This window comes from Molossus molossus, unplaced genomic scaffold (genome assembly GCF_014108415.1).
Source record: "Molossus molossus isolate mMolMol1 unplaced genomic scaffold, mMolMol1.p scaffold_m16_p_5, whole genome shotgun sequence".
Lineage (NCBI taxonomy): Eukaryota > Metazoa > Chordata > Mammalia > Chiroptera > Molossidae > Molossus > Molossus molossus.
Genome location: NW_023425388.1, coordinates 57,976,941 through 57,996,656, shown reverse-complemented (window position 1 = coordinate 57,996,656; position 19,716 = coordinate 57,976,941). Strand labels below are relative to the sequence as shown.

Below are 19,716 nucleotides of genomic sequence, written 5' to 3'. Positions count from 1 at the left end.
ACTTTAATCCATCTAACATGAATATGGGAACATCAGTAAAAGGTAATTAACTTTTAATTTAAATAATTGGGTTGGCCTTCTTAGGAAGGCTTTGGAGGATAATTTGGATGATCCAGATTTCTCTGGGGAAGAAAAGCAGCTGCCAAGGGAAATCGGAACCACGGCTTTCTCTTTTTCCTGAAGAGACGACATTGACCAATGTTTCTCGAGGCCTGGTCTGTGGGAGGCATTGGCTAAGGGCTCTGACACGGAAAAAGATCAGACTCATCCCGCTGACCTCAGAGCTGCGCTGGTGGGACCACTCTTCCCCCATAGCTGTTGCCTTACTTAACTACGTGAAGCCCTCACTACAGAGCTCGATTGCATCCCAGGGGTCACCTTTTAGTTTATCTTACTTTCTCTTGTTATTATATATTTTAAGGTTTTTAATTATTTTTCTTGATTTACCATCTTCATTTAAAACGTCTCCCACGTGGCCTGGAATCTGCAGGTGCTTCTCCCCGTGTTTCTCAGCTCTAACTTGCACATCAGGATCACCCAGGGGACCTTTCAAATACCCCGAGGCCTGGCAGCAACCCAGATTAATTAAATCAGAATCTTTGGGGTGAGACGTAGGCATCAGCAGTTTTTAAAGCTCCCAGGTGCTTCCAGTGTGCCCAGATTGAACACCAGGTTCAATTATCTCCCCTAAATGAGAGCAGGTAGGGGTCCCTCATTGCCACTAAATAAATACTTGTCCGTGCCTGAAGCAGACCTCCCTCCCAAAGCTATTGGGTTAGTCACCTCAGTTCTCTAGAAGAGCATCTTTTCTTTCCCCCAAATAAAAGTGGACTCTGGCCCTGGCCAGTTTGGTTCAGCGGTTAGAGCATCGACCCGCAGACCAGAGAGTCCCGGGTTCGGTTCCCGCTAAGGGCACATACCTCGGTTGCAGTTTGTCCCCGGCCCCGGTTGGGGTCATGTGGGTGGGAACCATTCCGTGTGTCTCTCTCATGTCTATGTTTCTCTCCCTCTCCCTCCAGCTCTGTCTGAAAATAAATGCAAATATGTCCTCAGATGAGGATTAAAAAAAAAAAAAGTGGACTCTGGTTTCCATTTATCAGTTAATATGATAATCAGATAACAAGAAAGAAGCCTTTGTGAGTTTTGCCTATTCTTGATTTTCAGAAACTGCCACACTGTTTAGATTTCTTTCTCTGGCCACTTCACACACATCAAAGGCTCAGTCTAAGGGTCTCTGAGAAAGAAAGTTTGGAATGTCAGTCTAAATTCTATCCTGAATTCCCTTATTTATTACTTTCACAGTGTTGCTGTAACAACATACTGTACACTGGGTGGCTTAAACAGAAATCTATTCTCTCACAATGTGGATGCTAACATCCAAAATCAAGGTGTCCGCAGGGTCATGGGCCCTCCGAAGGCTCTAGGGAAGAATCCTTCCTCGCCTCCTCGACCTCTGCAGGTAGCTGGCATCCTTGGTTTGCAGGTGCATCACTCCAGCCCCTGCCTCCGTCGTCACGTGGCCATCTTCTCCCCTGTGTGTCTGTCTCTCTCTCCTTATAAGGACACCAGTCATTGGATTTATGACCCGCCCTCATCCAGTTTGATCTCTCACTTTTTTTAAGCTTAATAAACTATAACACACACACACACACACACACACACACACACACACGAAGTGAACTGAAAACTCCTTTTATTGTTCAAATTTAACGTAACAATTCATTTATATGTCCCCAGGAAGTTCAAAGGGGAGCCCAGGCTGATGGTCAACCTATGAAGAAATTTCTATGAAATAATCATTTAAAATCATTTAACATCAGTTTCTTCAACTTCATCAGCAACTTTCTTTTACAAAATCTGGGGCAAGTTATATCCCAATCTATTGTTTATATTTCTCTTCAGCCCCATGCCCCAGGAGTAGTTGCAAAATTAAACCTTGTTAGGCTTTGAAGAACAAGAAGAAGCATTTATAAAAGCCCAAAAGGCCCTGAGGTTCCTGGGCTGACCTACAGGTCTGGGTTTGGGAACTCATTATTCCCACTCCCATTTCTTCCTGTCATTTGAGCTGTCACCTTGGAGATGTCACAACCCATATGTGCTGCCTTCTGTGAAATGAAGTCCATGATCATTGGCTATGAAACATCAGGGGAGCCGGAGGAGCAGCCAGGAGATGTTAACTTATTCTCACCCACAAGTCACACTGGCTCTATGCTCAGAAAGGCAGTAGGCAGTAGCAGATCAGGGATGGAAAACAGATATCAATAAAGACTCAAACCACAAGGATACAGGCAGGCACTGAAGTTAGACTGCCTGAGTTCAAGTCTTAGATCCACTTTTTGGGGGGAGCAAGGTAGTTAACTTCTCTAAGCCTGATTGCTTGTCTGTAAAAGGGGGTTAACAACAGCGCCCGCTTCGTGGAGTTGTGTGGAAGCAATGTGATACAGTGTAGCGTAGTGCCCAGCACATAGAAGCACTTAGCAAGGGCTAGCTCTCATTAACTTGAGTGCCCGCTCTACTGCATGTTCCTGGATGCTGGATCAGTAATTTGAGAGGTCATGTTCAGGCCTCGGGCAGGAGGAAAAACCATGATCGATTAGTGATGTCTGCCCTGGGTGTAGAAAAGGAGATGAGTCTACCTGAGCCACACATTAGCCATTCCTACAGGAAGCATGTCTGATTCATCTCTGTCTTCCCATGGCCTCTTTTTAGGACCCTCCACAGGGGAGGTACTCAGCATATGTGTAGTGAAATGATGACTTGGTTTGTGCTTCTTACTATAGTGATATAGGCAGGAGGAGGGAAAATGGGAATTCAAGTGGGTTCAGAGACTGAGACAAAATGTCTCTCCCCAGCATGGTTTTTGATTCTCTCTCTTTTGTGAGTCAGGCCATCACCCGGAGTAAGTAGAGTCTTACTAGCAGGTAAGTCCTTGCTTTGAAACTGACTGGGTTCAGATGCGATGGTGAAGAAAAACCTGGAAAACTGATGGGCTAATGCTGAACAACTGGAGGCAGAAGGCTGTCAAGGAAGGGGCCACGGCTGGTCCCAGCTCCCCAACAACTCAGCCTGTACCAGCCCCTCCCTGGTCCTCGGCTCCCTGAGTCATAACACAAAGATGATAATCTCATTCGGGGTGTTGTGAGGCTCAAGTGGCATATGGCATAAAAACATGCTCTACATAAAGCTTTTCTACAGGAGTAGGGGAGTAAAATATGAAATTCCACCTACCTATCAAGAGCCTAACCAAATATCCAAAAAAGTATAGTCAGCTATATTCAACCTTTTGGTCTTTCCCCTGAATTTTGGCCAACCCTCCTTGGTGCTTCTCTGTCTCCCTCTGTCTATCTCCATCCTGCGATGAGTACTGGGGGGTAAATGAGCCTCCACCTTACCTTTCACAACCAGTTCCTAGCCAGAGCCTATGGAGACAAGACTGTCACCACCTCGGTCAACCAGAAGCTAGACGTTAACCATGCTGCTCAGTCAAAGCTAAAGGCTGCTCATGTAAGTAGGTAGCTCCAGGTGCAACAGCCCAGCCCAACCCTCTGGACAAGTAGGAGCCAAAGCCAACAATTTCAAGCACGGCCCCACCAACTACACCATTTTCAACTGCTGTGGCCACAGCTGTGACCGTGAGTAAGTCATTTCCATTCTCTGGGCTACAGACCTCCCGTTAGTCTGAAGTCCGTGCCTGGAGCCGGGAGAAGCAGCCTGAGGGAGAGCCAGAGCCTCGCCGTCTTGCTGTATCGTCTACACCTGGTGAAGGGGTTCAGAGAAAGTCTCCCAGAATGTGCCAATTTGGCATGTAGATTGCTTTGAGCTGAAGTCAGTCAACCCAGCAGACTACACAAATGATCTGAGGAGATGAGAGGAAGAGGGAGGGAGGGGGGAAATAGCTTGGTGGGAAGAAAGAAATGATCGGAACCAGAAGGGCTTGCCAACATTGCTAAATGTGACCTTAGGAAAAGTTGCATTATTGTGTCTTGTGCAGACACTGGACTTGGAACATTGACAAGTGAGAAATTATGCAATCATGATGTCATGCCAAGCTGGTGAGGCAAGCATACATGCCCCATTTCCCAGAGGAAAGAAGGGAGGTGACAATGGTTTGCCTGAAGTTATTCATCTGCTTGCTGGCTGAGCTGGGATTCCAGGGCAGGTTTCCTGGTTCTGAGACTGGACAGGAGCCCCGGTGAGGAGGCTCTGTCTGGAGTTTCTTGGAATGTTGGCAGTGACCTGCACTGGACTCATTCCTATAAAGAATAAAGACGAGACAGACAGATTAACACAACCAGGACAGTGGAGACCTGTGCACTGTCTGAGCACTTGGGAAAGCCTGAGGGAGAGAAAATAATAAAGATTCCCAGGCCTCCACGCTTCCCTGTTCCCTGGCAGGAGGTGGGTGTGAACTTGTGCTGTTCTTACACAAGCCCCAGAAGCACAAAGGCTGGAGCCACCCAAGAAGGTGCAAGCAGGCAGGTAGTACACTGCGTGAAGAGAGTCGGGGCTGAACCTCACTGCGAAGACTTGCAATTCCCAGCACACAGCATGTCTGAAAGGAGCTGCCAGACGGGACACAGGAAGGGGAGGAAGGAGGCGCTGCATGTGTTGGTGGGCAGGGCTGGGAGTGTACACCACACAGGGTGGGGCCGTGTTACCACATCCAGACTCCCTGTCCAGGGCTCGCCATCCTGTCTCTCCCCCGTCAACCCCTGCTTGTCTCATGCTCAGAGCATCCTGGGAGGCTGCCCTACTTTCTGTTCGTTACTTTACTTATTTTTTATTATGACATATTCCCAAAAGACAGTATAGAGAATAACATAACTTGCGCCCACCACCAAGCTTTGTCAAATCCTCACATTCATTTCCATATTTGCTTCAGATAAATTGTTTTAAGACAAAGCTGCACAGATACCTTTGAAGCCTCCCTGATTTCTTTTCCCTTCTTCTGTTCCCAGGGGAAACCACTGTCTGGAATTTGAAGTTTATTCCGCCCACGCGTGACTTTTTCCTTTTACCGCATGGGGACATAAATAATCAATGATATTTTCACACATTTTAACTTAATTTTAATGAAATCATACTGTTAACTTAATTTAGAGTAATATAATATTGATAAATTATAATAGTACATTTTATATAATATAAACACTAGGTAATCTATGAAATGTGATGGTAAACAAATTAAATATGATTCTAGCATAGATGGAATCAACTGCTGCTCGCTTTGTGCTTGCTGACATTCTCAGTTTGGTATTCATCTATGTTAATGCTAACTCATTTATTTTGATGTTGTACAGTATCTCATTGTATGAAAATAATATAATTCGCATATCCATTCTCCTTTTGATGGACAGGCAATTTTTCCACCTTGTTTCCAATGTTCCAATTGTCTAATATTGCAGACAATGGCATAATGAGTATTTGTGCACATGTGTGAGTTCATCCAGGCTATATACCTAGGCATGAAGTTGCTAGTTTGGGAAATGCATATCCTTCACCTTATGTCTCAGTCTCTTTTCAATCTCTTTGACCATTCCTGGCCATCACGAGTATTTTCCCAGACATGGGCACTCCTGGAACTGAGAAGAAGATCAGGAAATGCCACCCACTGAAACAGAAACTGCTAGCCAGAAGCACTCGGCCCATATGCAAGTGCCCACTCTGAGCTAGGGTGTGTGTGCTGGTCAGTGTGACACGGGTGATCTCAGAGAGCTGTGGAAATCAAACTGCTGAACTGAGGCCTAAAGACTAGATCTAAGCCTACAGTGACCTCACCAGCTATATTTTGGGGGCTCAACCTAAATCAGACAGCTATCCTATCTTATTTTTTTCTGTTTAAATATTTAACTTTATTTTCCCCTATCAAAGTAACGTGCTCTTGGCATAAATTTTAGAAAAATATTTTTATGTTAATCACCCAAAATATCACTCCTTTCAGAGATATTCACTATTAACATTTTAGTCTGTTTCTCTTTAGTCTTTTTTCTTAGCTTTTGTCTCTTATATACCTGGTCTATTGTATTCTGATTTTTAACCTAACATTGTGTAATTGTCCATATTGTTAAAAACACTATAATTTTAAAAAATTCAGATTAGTCTATCTTTTACTTAGTTTTCTATTATCTACTTAATTATTCCTATATGTTGGAGATTTAGGTTGTTCTTAATTTCTATTTCCACAATTAAAACACAGTGGGCCTCCGCCACCGCCAACCACTGTCTCAGCCTGCACCGCAGCCACCGCCACCGCGCACACCATGGGAGCCGTGACTGAGGACGAAGTCATACGGAAGCGTCTCCTAACTGATGGAGATGGTGCTGGGGATAATCGAGGAATTAATCTGCTAGTGAAAAGTTTCATTAAATGCTGCAACTCTGGATCCCAAGAAGAGGGATATAGCCAGTACCAACGTATGCTGAGCACACTGTCTCAGTGTGAATTTTCAATGGACAAACCTTTGCTGGTATATGATATGAATCTCAGAGAAATGGAAAATTATGAAAAAATATACAGAGAAATAGAATGTAGCATTGTTGGAGCACATGAAAAATTGCTGAGTGCAAAAAGCAAATTCTTCAAGCAAAACAAATACGAAAAAATCGCCAAGGATATGATGCTTTGGCAAAAGTGATTCAGCATCATCCAGACAGGCATGAGACATTAAAAGAACTAGAGGCTCTGGGCAAAGAATTAGAGCATCTTTCACATATTAAGGAAAGTGTTGAAGACCAGCTGGAATTGAGACGGAAACAGTTTCATGTTCTTCTTAGTGCCATCCACGAACTTCAGCAAACACTGGAAAATGACAGAAAGCTCTCAGAGTGGAGAAGCCCAGGAAACCAGTATGGACTCAGACCCTAAGCCTAGGCAGGCTAGCAGCCCCCACCCCCACCTGGTGAAGTTGCCGCGTGATCTTGGTGTGTTTAGAATTTGCTGTGCTCTTGAGATATTTCAAGTTTTGACAGTGAACTACTTTGCTTTTAAATGTTAAAGTACAGTTCATTCGTATTTCTTCAAAGGAAAATGACTTTAGTATATAGTTTTGTTTTTTATTGAAATACCTTTTTTATTTTTAAAAAAGTAAGAAGCAACATCCAAAAATGTTTAATAAAACTTTTTCAACCCCCCCTTCCAAAAAAACCACAATGGGCATCTTTTGGGCTATATCTTGGAATGGCTTTTTAGATTCTTAAGAGAGGATCTTAGAAGTGTAATTCTCAGAAGGGCAAGGGGCATTTTTAAACCTTTTGATAGGCATTACCAAACTGTTCTAAAAAGACAACCATGTTACTGACTGAGTGTTTAGAATGTCCAGCTGGTCTACCTTCACCCAGTCAGCTCATTGCAAGATCTCTTCACACTGGGACCTAGATGTGAAAGAGGAGGAACCTTTCAGTGTTGGCGTGCCTACCCATAGAATGTTGGGTTTGGTGGAGAAAAATGTTTGGCATCCTCCCAAGCAGTGTGTATTAAGCTGCTTCCTTCCATGAGCACTACCAAGACAGCAGAATGGATGAATCACACTGTGGGAAAGTCGGACTTCAGAACCAGGTCTCTCATATATAGTAGACAGTTGAAATAGGCCACTGGGACAGTAGATGTATTATTTAAATGTCTTTAGGTTGAACAACGAAAACAAAAAGACTCTGGGTAATTTAAGGAAAACAAAAAGGGATTTGTTGGGCGGCCACTGGGGTGAAAGGGCTGTGCCTACCTCTGGGCAGGCTGTGCACTGTACGCAGGCAGTGGGGAGCCGCTCCCGTCGTCATCATGTGAACGGCACGCCCTACAGCTGGGCGGCACTGCCTAGCACCACGCAGCAGCCGCTGGGTTCACACAACAAATGTTTCTCAAACTGTCTGGGCTGAAGGACCAGGTTTTAAAAATTACTGTGATTAAAAATCCATTGTAGATCAACACTTTGGTAAATTAAATAAATATGAATTACTAGAAAAATGAAATGCCACTTGATGTCTCAGCAATGTCAAATACTATAAAAGTGACAAAACAGCCCTGGCCGGTTTGGCTCAGTGGTCAGTGTCCGCCTATGGACCAATGAGTCTCAGGTTCGATTCTGACCAAGGGCACATAGCTCGATTGCAATTCATCCCCGGCCCTGTTTGGGGTCATGAGGGAGGTGGCCACTCGATGTATCCCTTTCACGTCAATATTTCTCTCTCTCTCTCTCTCTCTCTCTCTCTTTCTTCTTCTTCTTCTTCTTCTTCTTCTTCTTCTTCTTCTTCTTCTTCTTCTTCTTCTTCTCCTTCTTCTTCTTCTTCTTCTTCTTCTTCTTCTTCTTCTTCTTCTTCTTCTTCTTCTTCTTCTTCTTCTTCTTCTTCCTCCTCCTCCTCCCTCCTTTTCCCACTCTATCTAAACAAAAGTGGAAAAAAGTCCTCAGGTGAGGATAAAAAAAAAGTGACAAAACATTCCATTTCTGCATGCACCTCATATGGACAGGTAATGCATAGTTTGGGAAGTAGGAGTGGGCCACAAACCACACTCCGAGTACACGTTGAGTGGCACCGACAAGGATGATCCAAACGGCCTGGAAGGGGGAATGGAATGAGAAGTCCAGAATAACTAGATCCAAGTCGTCAAATGGAGTAGACTCTTCATCTCCCATATATTTCACTCTCTGCCTGTTGGTACTATAAAACCTTATTGCAAAATTGCTTTCTCCAGATAGCAGAAAACAAAACAACGAACAGCTCTTTACGTTTTATATCTTATATCCTCAGCCACCAGAGAAAGACTTATTGGTCCCGAATCCAAAGATTCCAGAGAAGGGACCTAGTGGCCCTGCCCAGGTCTGGTGTTCAGGTCTATGGCCGGGAGATGTGTTACACGTGGTCAAAGGTAGGCACCTAAGAAAACACAGCTCTCTGGGGAGCCTTGTGAATGGGGTTGGGAGCAATTCTCAGCAAAGGGGACTGGTATTACCAGAAATAAGCGAATGTGTCAGACAGATAAAATAGTAGGCTTCCAATTACTAGGTCACTATTTTCCTATATCCATATCAACTGAATAGATTTTCTGAAATATATTTCACCCCCAAAAAATGTGGGGGAAACTATAGATTTTATCACCTTCATAGAGATTCATAAGGCATATTAGCATACACACTCTGAGGACTCCTGTTTTAAAAAAACAAAAACAAACACCTATTTAATGATGTTTAATCCAGTGTTTCTTCAAGCTCATTTGATAACTGAAAGTTTTTTAATGTAATATCCAGTAATACCCCAGATTGGTATTCTAAGAACATGTTTTGAAAAAAGCCCGTCTAGGTCACAGATGTTCTCCAGGAAGATGTGGCTCAAACCCTTAACACAAAGCAAAACAAAAATTTAAACAGACCAGAGAGCTAGATATTTACAAACACTGGTAATTTATTTGCAAAGAGGCGTTTTATAACACAGGTTAAACACCATCAAAGCTACCAGAGTCTAGGCTCAGAGTTTGGTACATTGAATCTTCTTAACATAGGGTGCATCCTGCAACTCCAACCTTCCTTCTCTGGATCATCCCTCTCCCAGGGCATTGTCACAGGTTGTTCAGCACCCTTTTCGTGTGATGTCCCCTTTGAGGGAAGGTGTATCTTTATGTCATTATGTGGCTGGCCAATGTGGTTTGCAAAACCAACTTAATAGCACAGGATAAATGTTCTACCAGTGCGCTCATGTAATAAAAGGCCCCACTGCAGTGAGCAACACACTTGAGAGCGGTGTTAACAGCACCCGCATCTGGGGAAGCTTGGAGGCAGGGCCGACATTAATAAGTGTAATGAAGGCCTTTGCCTCTCTAATGAGAGATTAGACTCTTACAACAGATCAGTCAGCTGGATTATAGGCACAACTAAAGGACAGAGTAAGCCGCCAGGACAATGAGAATCAGAGGGCACAACATAGGTTGGCCATCAAGTCTGGCAACACAGGCAACTACATAATAAGTGGTGTTTGATATTACATAATAATGCAGGATAAAATCATATCTACGTTTCCAGACTTTGTGGTCACTCTGTAGCCAAAGCTGTTATTTGTATGGGACAGTCACTAACTGTCAGGAGGCGTTGTTCTAAATGCTTCACTTGAATTAGCTAATTTAATTCTTGCAGCCACCCTATGAAGTAGATATTGCCATCTTTTCCACGGGGATAGGTGAGGAAACTGAGGCACCAAGGGATTCGGCATGTGACCCAAGATCCCACGGTTGGTGAGTGGTGGGGCTGAGCTTGGAGCCCAGAAAGCCTCATTCCAGAGCCCACACTAACCACACTGCAACTGCCTTCCCAGGAGGCCCAAGACACCTGTGCTTTGCTGCACAGCCATCAGTGAGCAGGGAATTGGGGTTCTCTATATTGACTTTTTAACCACAGGTGGCATAGGAGTAATCACCGTAACTTACTGTTCTTTGCAGTTGGGTCCTCATCACAACCCATTACAGTAAACCAGGCAGAAGCTATAGTTCCACTTTATAGATAAGGAAGCTGAGCCTTTAACAGGATCCCCACCTACCACATGGCAGAACCGTGTCTTCTGACTTCACGAGTCTCATGGTTTTACCTCGTTTCCTGTGCTGGGTTCTGCGGTAGCCAGCATCCAAGAGGGTCCCCAGTGATCCCTGCCCCACATGAATAAGACTTACTTGTGGAACCACTAGGATATTGTGGAAATGACAATAACCTCTGAAGCTACGTCATAAAAGATGCTGGAACCTCTGGCTTGATCTCTCTGGATCCTGGTTCAGGAGGAAGCCAGCCGCTGCGCTGTGAGGATGTTCCTGCAGCCCCACGGAGAGGCGCCCTGTGAGGAACTGAAGTCTCCCGCCCACAGCGCAGGAATGTGCCAGCGTGCCCACCAGCCCCCACGGAAGCAGGTCCTCCAGCCCCAGGGGATGACTGCAGCCTCAGCTGACATGTTGACTGCAGTTCCATGACATGCTCTGTGATGGTTAATTCGATGTGCCAATTTGACTGGCCATGGGGTGCCCAGATTAAACATTTCTGGGTGTGCCTGAGAGAGTGTTCCTGGGTGAGACCAGCATTTGAATTGGGGGACTCAGTAGATTGCCCTCCTGAGTGCAGGTGGGCATCACCCAATCCCTGGAGGGCCTGAATGAAACAAAAGGCAGAGGAACAAGGAACTTGCCCCCACTTTTTCCTGCCTCGCTGCTTCAGCTGAGTCATCTCATCTCATCGTCTCTCTTGCCCTCAGACTGGGACTCACATCATTGGCTCCCTGGTTCTAGGGCCTCTGGACTCAGACTGAGTGATACCCCCGGCTCTCCAATTCCTCATAATAAACTATTTGTATACACACTATTGGTTCTGTTTCTCTGGAAAGCCCTGACTAATCTAGACCCCAAACCAAATTCACCCAGCTCTGTCGCTCCCAAATGCCCGACTTACAATAACTGTGAGACTGTGAGATACTGCACTTATTGTTGTTTTAAAGCCAGTTTTTAAACTTTCTTTTAAAGCTTTGAGGAAATTTGTTTTGCAGCTATAGGTAACTAACACGAGTTCCAACTCCAAAGTTCTGACCCTGATGAAGGTCACAAACCAGCTGTGATCTCGAGAAGGCCTTTGAAGCACTCTCTGGGACTCAGTTTCCTCCCGCACTCAACAATAATTTAGAAAAACGTCTGAGTCATTCTTAAGGTAACTAATGAACCATTACAACTGGACTCAGGGACAGCTCTGTAAAGGTGAATTCCCGGTACCAACAGGACAGTTCGTGGCAAACCTGCACCGTGCACCTGTTAGTAATGCGCATTTCAGTTGTGCATCTGATCTATCAACTCATAAAGACCTGATTTAAGACTATTAGCAATAGTCCACAAATCGTCACTGAGCCTCTCTCAAGTGCCCTACTCTGTGCCGAGATACCCAGAAGAAAGTGGGCCTTTGATCACACTGTGTAGTTCACCAAAAATGCCTTCCCTTACCCCCTCCTACCACCAACCCATCCCTTGCCCAAGGCCCATCTCAAATGCCTCTGAAACCTCCTGAGTCCACTTCATCTGACCCTGCCCTCTAGTCTGGCAATGGTGTGTTGGTAAGTGTTTAAAACCTAGCTCTCTTGCCTCGCCGGTGTGACTCAGTGGTTGAGCGTCGACCCACGCACCAAGAGGTCACCTGTTCAATTCCCGGTCAGGGCACATGCCCGGGTTGTGGGCCCGATCCCCAGTGGGGGATGTGTGACAGGCGGCCAATCAATGTTCTCGCATCAATGTTTCTATCTCTCTCTCCCTTTCCCTTCCCCTCTCTCTAAAAATCAATAAAGAAAAGAAATTTTTTTTTAAAAAAGTAAATAAAAACTAGCTCTCTTGAGGAAAAAGGTCCTGATTTTTAATCTTTATTGTTTTCTGTGATGTTAATACTTCTCCAAAGGCTGAATTAAAGCTCCGACGTGATGTCCCTAAGTGCAGAGCTGGGAAAAGATATACATAGTCCCCTGAGCCAGTACCAGCTGCTCCACCACACCCCTGCATTTGGGATGCCTCACTCTCTGACTGTCCTCTTGGTTATTTTGAAATGTCCCAGGACCTCTCTCCTTCTCCCATCCCCAGAATCTCTTCCTCAGCCCAGCCTTTCTTATCTCCTACCTGGAATATTGTGAAAGCCTCTTTCCTGTTCTCTCCACCTCTAGGTCCTCCTCACTCCCATCCCTCCTCCCACCACCAGGGGGTGAGCACTGTTACGCTGTCATCTCATGGTACCACACTGCCCATTCCTTTTTTTTTTTTTTTCCTTTATTGACTTTAGAGAGAGAGGAAGGCAGAGGGAGAGATAGAAACATTGATGAGAGAGAACATCAATTGGCCACCTCCTGCATGCCCCCCACTGGGAATTTGGCCCACAACCTGGGCATGTGCCCTGACCAGGAATGGAACCAGCAACCTCTTGGTGCATGAGTCTATGCTCAACCACTGAGCAACACTGTCCATTCTTAAAATCCTTCAGACCCATGGCTTTTCAATGGAAAGGTCAAAGCTGTTGGATATACAAGCTCTTTACATCCTGACCCCTACCCCTCACTCCACCTTCACACACATACCTCACACACTGACCCTAAGGCTCTTCTCTGATGAACCATGGTACCCTTCATGCTCCCTTGATATTCCTACAGCCTAAAATGCCATCTCCCCAGTCACAAGTCCCACTCCTTCCTCTGGGCCCAGAGGCATTGTCCTCTTCCTCAGACCCTCTTGTCTTCACATTTCCATGGCATTTTATTGAGAACGCAACTGGAAAACTTACCATGGGGAATCATGGCTGGTTCTGTGTACCTCTCCTTTCTCTGCCCTCCCAAAGCCATACACTCCTTGAGGGCAGAACCCTCCAGTGAGTCTCCCATTCTTCAGTGTCTGGCACCATGTCCTGTCCTGATGGGAGAGCTTATCTGGGTCTGGATAGGGGAGGGATGGTGCTGGGAGGTGAATGGGGTGAAGCAGTAGGATTTGGCAGAGCAAAGGACCTCCTCCACCCCAAGTCCTAAGAAGGCTCCTGGTAGACAGGGGTACAGATTGCTGAGGCAGGGGGTATGGAGGGTGGGTGTTGAGGAACAGAAGCCCTTCCAAGACTCTCTATAGAGGCTGAGGCTCCCAGGACCCCACTCACACCAGTGTTCTCTATCCTTCTCCCTGGGTTGAATGCCCACTGTCCATACTTAAAACCCATCTCTTAGGTTCTGTGTCTTTTATGTTACTTTAAAATGAGTAATTAAGGGCTCAAAACAACCACTTGACCACATGTTGAAGGCTCTAGTTCAGGCCCTGGTCCGAAGGGTGGAGGGCAGCCACCCCCCTTTTCCCCAAAACATGCAAACTTAAGTCATGGATCAAATGGACAATGTCTTGAATTTCAGGTAATTTTCTTAAAATAATTGCAAGAAAACACCTTGGATGTTAGTTCTGCTCCAATTACAAAGAGACCTCAGCAAGTCTCTTTGCTCCAGCTGTTTTTTTCTATCTGAAAAAGGAAATTAGTGATCAAATATCACTAATATTTCTAACACTATGATTCTAAGCCAATATCCCCTCTCTGTGTCTTAATTTCCTCGTCTATAAAATAAGAAAAACAATATCTAACCATCTCAGAGGGCTGTTTAAGATCAAATGAGATAATGAATATAAAAATACCATTGTAAGCTATACTCTAACATATTAGTTATTACTTATGAAATCTAATTAAGTGTGCTGAAACTCTTCAGAACATTCCTCAGTGATTTAAATAGATTTTAACATTATTGTAGTCATCATGGTGAATGCTAACTTAAGAGAAGAGCAAGAGTACATTACAGCAAGTCCTCCTAAGTGAGGGCCCTCACATGGTTGGGTAAACTCAGAGATCAGACATCTACTGGGTGAGCAGCGGACAGACACTGCAGGCCAGGCCTGTATCAGTCATTTTCATTATTGCTCTTTTATTCCCCAAGACCTACACAAAGGATTGGCCCTTAGAATCCAGGCATGCTTGTTTTTGAATGTTCAGTCAGCCTTTTAACAAATATGCTGAAGAGAATTAAAGTAATTCATGCCTGTTCACCTTTCCCAGGTAGAACGTAACTAGGTCACTATAGTATTTCAAATTTCTTCTTTCCATCATCATTACCATATATATTTTTTTATTATTTATTTATTTATTTATTTATTTATTTATTTATTTATCTATCTATCTAGTATTCAGTCCTTCAAAAAAAGGTCAAAATTCAGAAGTAAGCCAGGTCTCACTTTGATCTTCAAGAGCATGGCCACACTCTGCCCAGAAGCCTTCATCCCCATGTCTCCAAGCACAATAAAGTCCAATTAGGACACGGTTGCAGAGTCCGTGAGAACTGGTACTGCTGGCGTGACTGAAGGCAGGAGGCAGCCTGAGGAGCCCATGTCACTCCACAGCTTCTGCCTGAAAGTAATTGCTAACCGCTACCCCAAGCTGCCAAAGAGTGGCGCTTCCTTTAATGTCGCTTTGTAGATGAACAGAGAGGCTCCTGTTCGTAAACAGCCACTGCCCCAAGCCTCCCTGCCATATGCCTGCATGTGTCCCCCTGGCCGCTCAGGCCTCCCTCTGGAGCCACCACCTGATACTGGGAACGCAGTTTCTGTTTCAGTCATTCTAATCGATATTTAGAATAAAAGGTCGAATCCTTAGCAACTCACTTTTTCACCAATGTACTCGATACTTGATCTACAAAGGTGGACAGACGCAGATGGCCAGACAGCCTATCCACAGGTGACCATCTATCTTGCGTGAATGTAAAAGCCCCTGCCGATGGAAGATGCTGAGTGAGAAAGAATGACACTTCTCCCACTACCCCAAAAGCAAGAGCTGGCCAAGGCCCCCAGTCCGCTGACTAGCAAATCAGAAACATCCCCTTGGTATCAGAGAGGCAGCAGCCCATTAGAGAAGAGGCATGAGAGCCTAATGCAATGGTGCTTTTGTGAAAGGACTACATATCATTATCAATCACATCATATCATTATTATTATAAAATCTTTGATACTGGTAAATTATTTTACAGATTGAAAAAGTACTTTTCTCTTTTCTCACGCTTGATATTCTGCTAGTGTAGCCATACTGATGGATAAAACATTTGAATTATTTCCATATCTGTTGGTAAATAGCCACTGACACAAGCCTCCTTGCAGGGATACTTCTGGTGTCTCTCTGACTACCCAGGCCCTTCCTCTGGAAACTCACAACCCCCTACCTACACACACACACACACACACACACACACACACACACACACCTGTCCAAGACCCAGCAATCAAAGAGTTAACACCTGGCCAAACAGAGGCTCCCAGGACCTACGCTAGGTTTAGTGCTATGACCAATGTCCATTCGGACAGTGGGTGAACATGCCATGCTGGGCATTAAATATCTTAATACCTCCCCTGCCTATCTGCTCTGAGGAGTTCAGGATGGAAAAGCCTGCAGGCTCCTGGCACTCTGTATTCCACACTGTTCTCTCTGGCTCTGTGGCTGCCCCAGTGTGGGAACACCTGTCAGGTAGCTCCAGAAAGGCACAAGGCAAACGCTGAGTGCCTGTTCAGGCCCTTCTTTAACTGTGAGGGCGGGGTGGGAAATGTCCTCAGTGACCAGCCCTTAAAGGTGGACTCCATCCCCTCAGCTGTGCCCCAAAGCTCCAGGTTGGGTGCCTCTTAAAAGCCAGAAATAATAACATGTAACAGCCATATGGGAAAGTCCCCAACCTGCCATCTGCATCAACTCCCCTCTGTTCAATCTAATGGAGAGAGATAATAACCTATTTTAGGCTTAATTAACATCTAGGCCTTGCTGCTGGGAGATTCCCAAACCCACATCTCCTAGTAATTGTAAACCTTTATTTATTTGGGTACTTTGATGACAGCCACAAATTGGGAGCTATGGCCCCAACCCCACCCACAGCGTCATACTTACCAGCTGCCAACTTCCCCTCCTCCACTCCCTGCCCCTCCCTGTTACTCTCACCTGTCTACCCACTCATCACCCAGTATCCAATGTCCATATCCCTCTGCCCTATGTCACCCTAGAGCACTCAGAATCTGGAGACATAGACCACAGTCCTTGATCTGCCCACTACTTATTCCATCACCATGAGATACCTGCACTTGACATGCCCAGCACTTTGCCTTGCATACGGTAGGTGCCTACCAAGGGAACAGTTCCTTGGTAGGGCCACCCCAGTCTAGGTCTGCTCCTCAGGAATGAGGCCCTAAGGAAATACTGGGTCTCCATCCTCAAGAATTTTTATGGGAAGCAAGACCCCCAGGAAGCAACTAGAGAAGAACAGAGTAGGCTCAACCACTGTGTGTCCAGAATCTGTCCTGAGATCCAACCCCAGCTGCCCTCCAGGTTCCTCCATAAAAGTGGCTTAAGTTCATGATATCCTCTGAATTGCACAAAGCCACAAGGGAGCATAATGATCTCTTTTTACAAATGAGGACCTTGGAGAATTGCACCTCTTTGTGCAATGTCAGACAGGGAGCCTTATAGAATGGGGGTGTAAACCTAGGAACAGGATGCAAACTCAAGAATGGGGTGCAAACCCAGAGTGGAGTATAAACCCAGAGTGAGGTGCAAACTCAGGCCTCTGAGCTGGAATGCTGCTCTTCTCCCCAAGTGCCATTACTTCCAGAAGAAACATAACTCATTGACGTTGTCTTCTCTCCTTCCCTCCTTCCCTCCTTTCCTCTTCCCTCCCTCCCTCCCTCCCTCCCTTCCTTCTTTCCTTCCATCCTTCCTTCCTCCCTTCCTTCCCTTCTTCCCTCTTTCCTTCCTTCCTTCCTTCCTTCCTTCCTTCCTTCCTTCCTTCCTTCCTCCCTTCCTTCCCTTCTTCCCTCTTTCCTTCCTTCCTTCCTTCCTTCCTTCCTTCCTTCCTTCCTTCCTTCCTTCCTTCCTTCCCCTTTTTTCTTACAATGATACATTTATTTAAACTATTTGCAGATTTATCCCTAAACGTATCAAATAGTAGTAATGAATAAGGTAATGCCATAATTCATTAACACCAGTAAATTTTCCAAATAATCCTGTTAGTTTCCATAAGCCTTTTAAAATTTTCATTTTGAATTAAAATATTTCTAAAATACATTATATGGTTTTTTTATTTTTAATTATATTAGCTTATTATAAATGTAACGTGCTAAGAAAATTAAAAATCCAACCAGTAGGGTATAGTATAAAGTAAAAGTCCCCTTATTCTGCCCACACTCTGAGCCAGTATGCTAGTTAGCTGGCAGGGGACAGTGGACCTCTATCAGACCTCTGGGCGGAGGGTGGAATTCATTCAGAGCCTTCACAGAGCAGGCAGTGACCACTCACACAGCTGTCCAGGCCTCCCTCTTACTTGGAAAGCAGAGCCATCCCTCTCCCCAGGTGTCTAGGCTCCCTAATGGGAAGAGCTGACGCCTCTGTGAGAGAGAAGGACACAGACCCTCAGGTGGCTGGTCCAACCCAGGACAAGGAACAGAATGACTCTCCTGGCAGAGCTTTTGATCTGCCTGGTGTGTTGGAGAAGAATGCCTTCACAAACTCTTATAAATAATCTCCCCCTGATCCTCCTGAAGCCTTAGCTCAGATAAACCTGGGCCAGTGGTCAGAGTCTCTGTTGCAGAGACTGTATGCCTCTTCGCCAAGCCCACTTCCCTCGTCTTCTGAGCACACAGCTAGACTACATTTCCCAGCTACACTTGAAGTTACACGTTGCCAGGAACTGAGTTCTGGCCAATGGAATGTGGGCAGAAGTTGTATGTATCACTTTTAGGCATACCCATTAAAACTTTCAAATGACCTTACACACTCTGTTCACTGGAGGACATTCTCTGGCCAGAAGCCTATGACCCAGAGAAAATTCAGAGGCACTAAGGCAGTGGTTCTTAACCTTCCTAATGCCACGACACTTTAATACAGTTCCTCATGTCGTGGTGATCCCCAACCATAAAATTATTTTTTGTTGCTACTTCATAATTGTAATTTTGCTACTGTTATGAATCGCCATCAGAAATACGTGTTTTCCAATGGTCTTAGGCAACCCCTGTGAAAGGGTTGTTCAACCCCCAAAGGGGTTGCGACCCACAGGTTGCGAACCGCTGCACTAAGGCAAGGGGCAGCAAACATTTTCTGTAAAGGGCCAAATAGTAAATATTTTAGGCTTGCAGGCTACAGTCTTTGTTGCAACTACTCAGCTCTGCTATTGTAGTGCAAAGCAGGCATAGACAATAGGTAAATGAATGAGCATGGTTGTGTTCCAATAAAACTTCATATACAAAAACAGCCATCAGGCCCAATTTGGCCCATAACTCCTGCTCTATAAGATGGTGGAGCCACAATATACAAGGAGCCTGGGTGGAAATAAAGTCTTATTATGTCGAGCCAGTGAGGGTATGGGATTTGTTAAAGCAGCTAGCATTCTTTACCCTATTTAATTACCAACCAAATTTTATTCCTCTGGTTGCCAAGTTCATGGGTCAGGAATTGTACCAATGAGAAAGAAACCCCACATATAATTCTGAAAGGGCCCTTAGAAGTACAGGGCTGGAGAGAAGCTACAGCCAATAGGAGTTATAAAAAACATCCCCTCCACCCCAACTCCCACAACCCAAAAAAGCTGTAGAGGACTATGCTTCCTTTAGAACCTAGATCAAGCAAGATTTTATGACTCAGCCAGAGCCTTTGAGGAGACCACTGTGATGGTTAAAGAGGATGATTATCTCTTTTGTGAAGCCCTCTATGACCACCCCTCCCTTCCTTGGGGAGTTGGGGGGAGTTGGCTGCCCCTCCTCTGTATTCCCCCAATACTGTACACATCAACTGACCAAACCTCTTTTCCTGTAGGGTAGGTGTTACATGTTTTGGTCTTTTCCACTGGATTATGAGCTCCATGAGAACAAAGACTACTTCTTGTTCTCATTTCCCACCCCTATCCCTCACTTCACCCCCAGAGCTAGCACAGGGCTTGGCACACAATAGATGTATTACAGGTGTTGCCTCAGTAAAGGAGAAGAGAAATGAATGAATGAAGACATGCACAAATTAAGGTCAAAATCACTTAGCTCATAGGTAAGGAAACTATATCATTTATCATCCAAACTAAGACATTTTGGGAGTGAGAGGTGGCTCTACTACACAGTCATGTGCCCATACTTTCACAGAACATTTTGATGAAGGATGGACCACATATACAATGGTGGTCCTAAAACCATTAGAATGG

General features: G+C 45.0%; 1 pseudogene; it reads left to right on the top strand.

Annotated features, from left to right (window-relative positions):
* Positions 1-6,260: 6,260 nt before the first annotated feature.
* Positions 6,261-6,995, top strand: LOC118616946 (annotated as a pseudogene).
* The last annotated feature ends 12,721 nt before the right edge of the window (positions 6,996-19,716 follow it).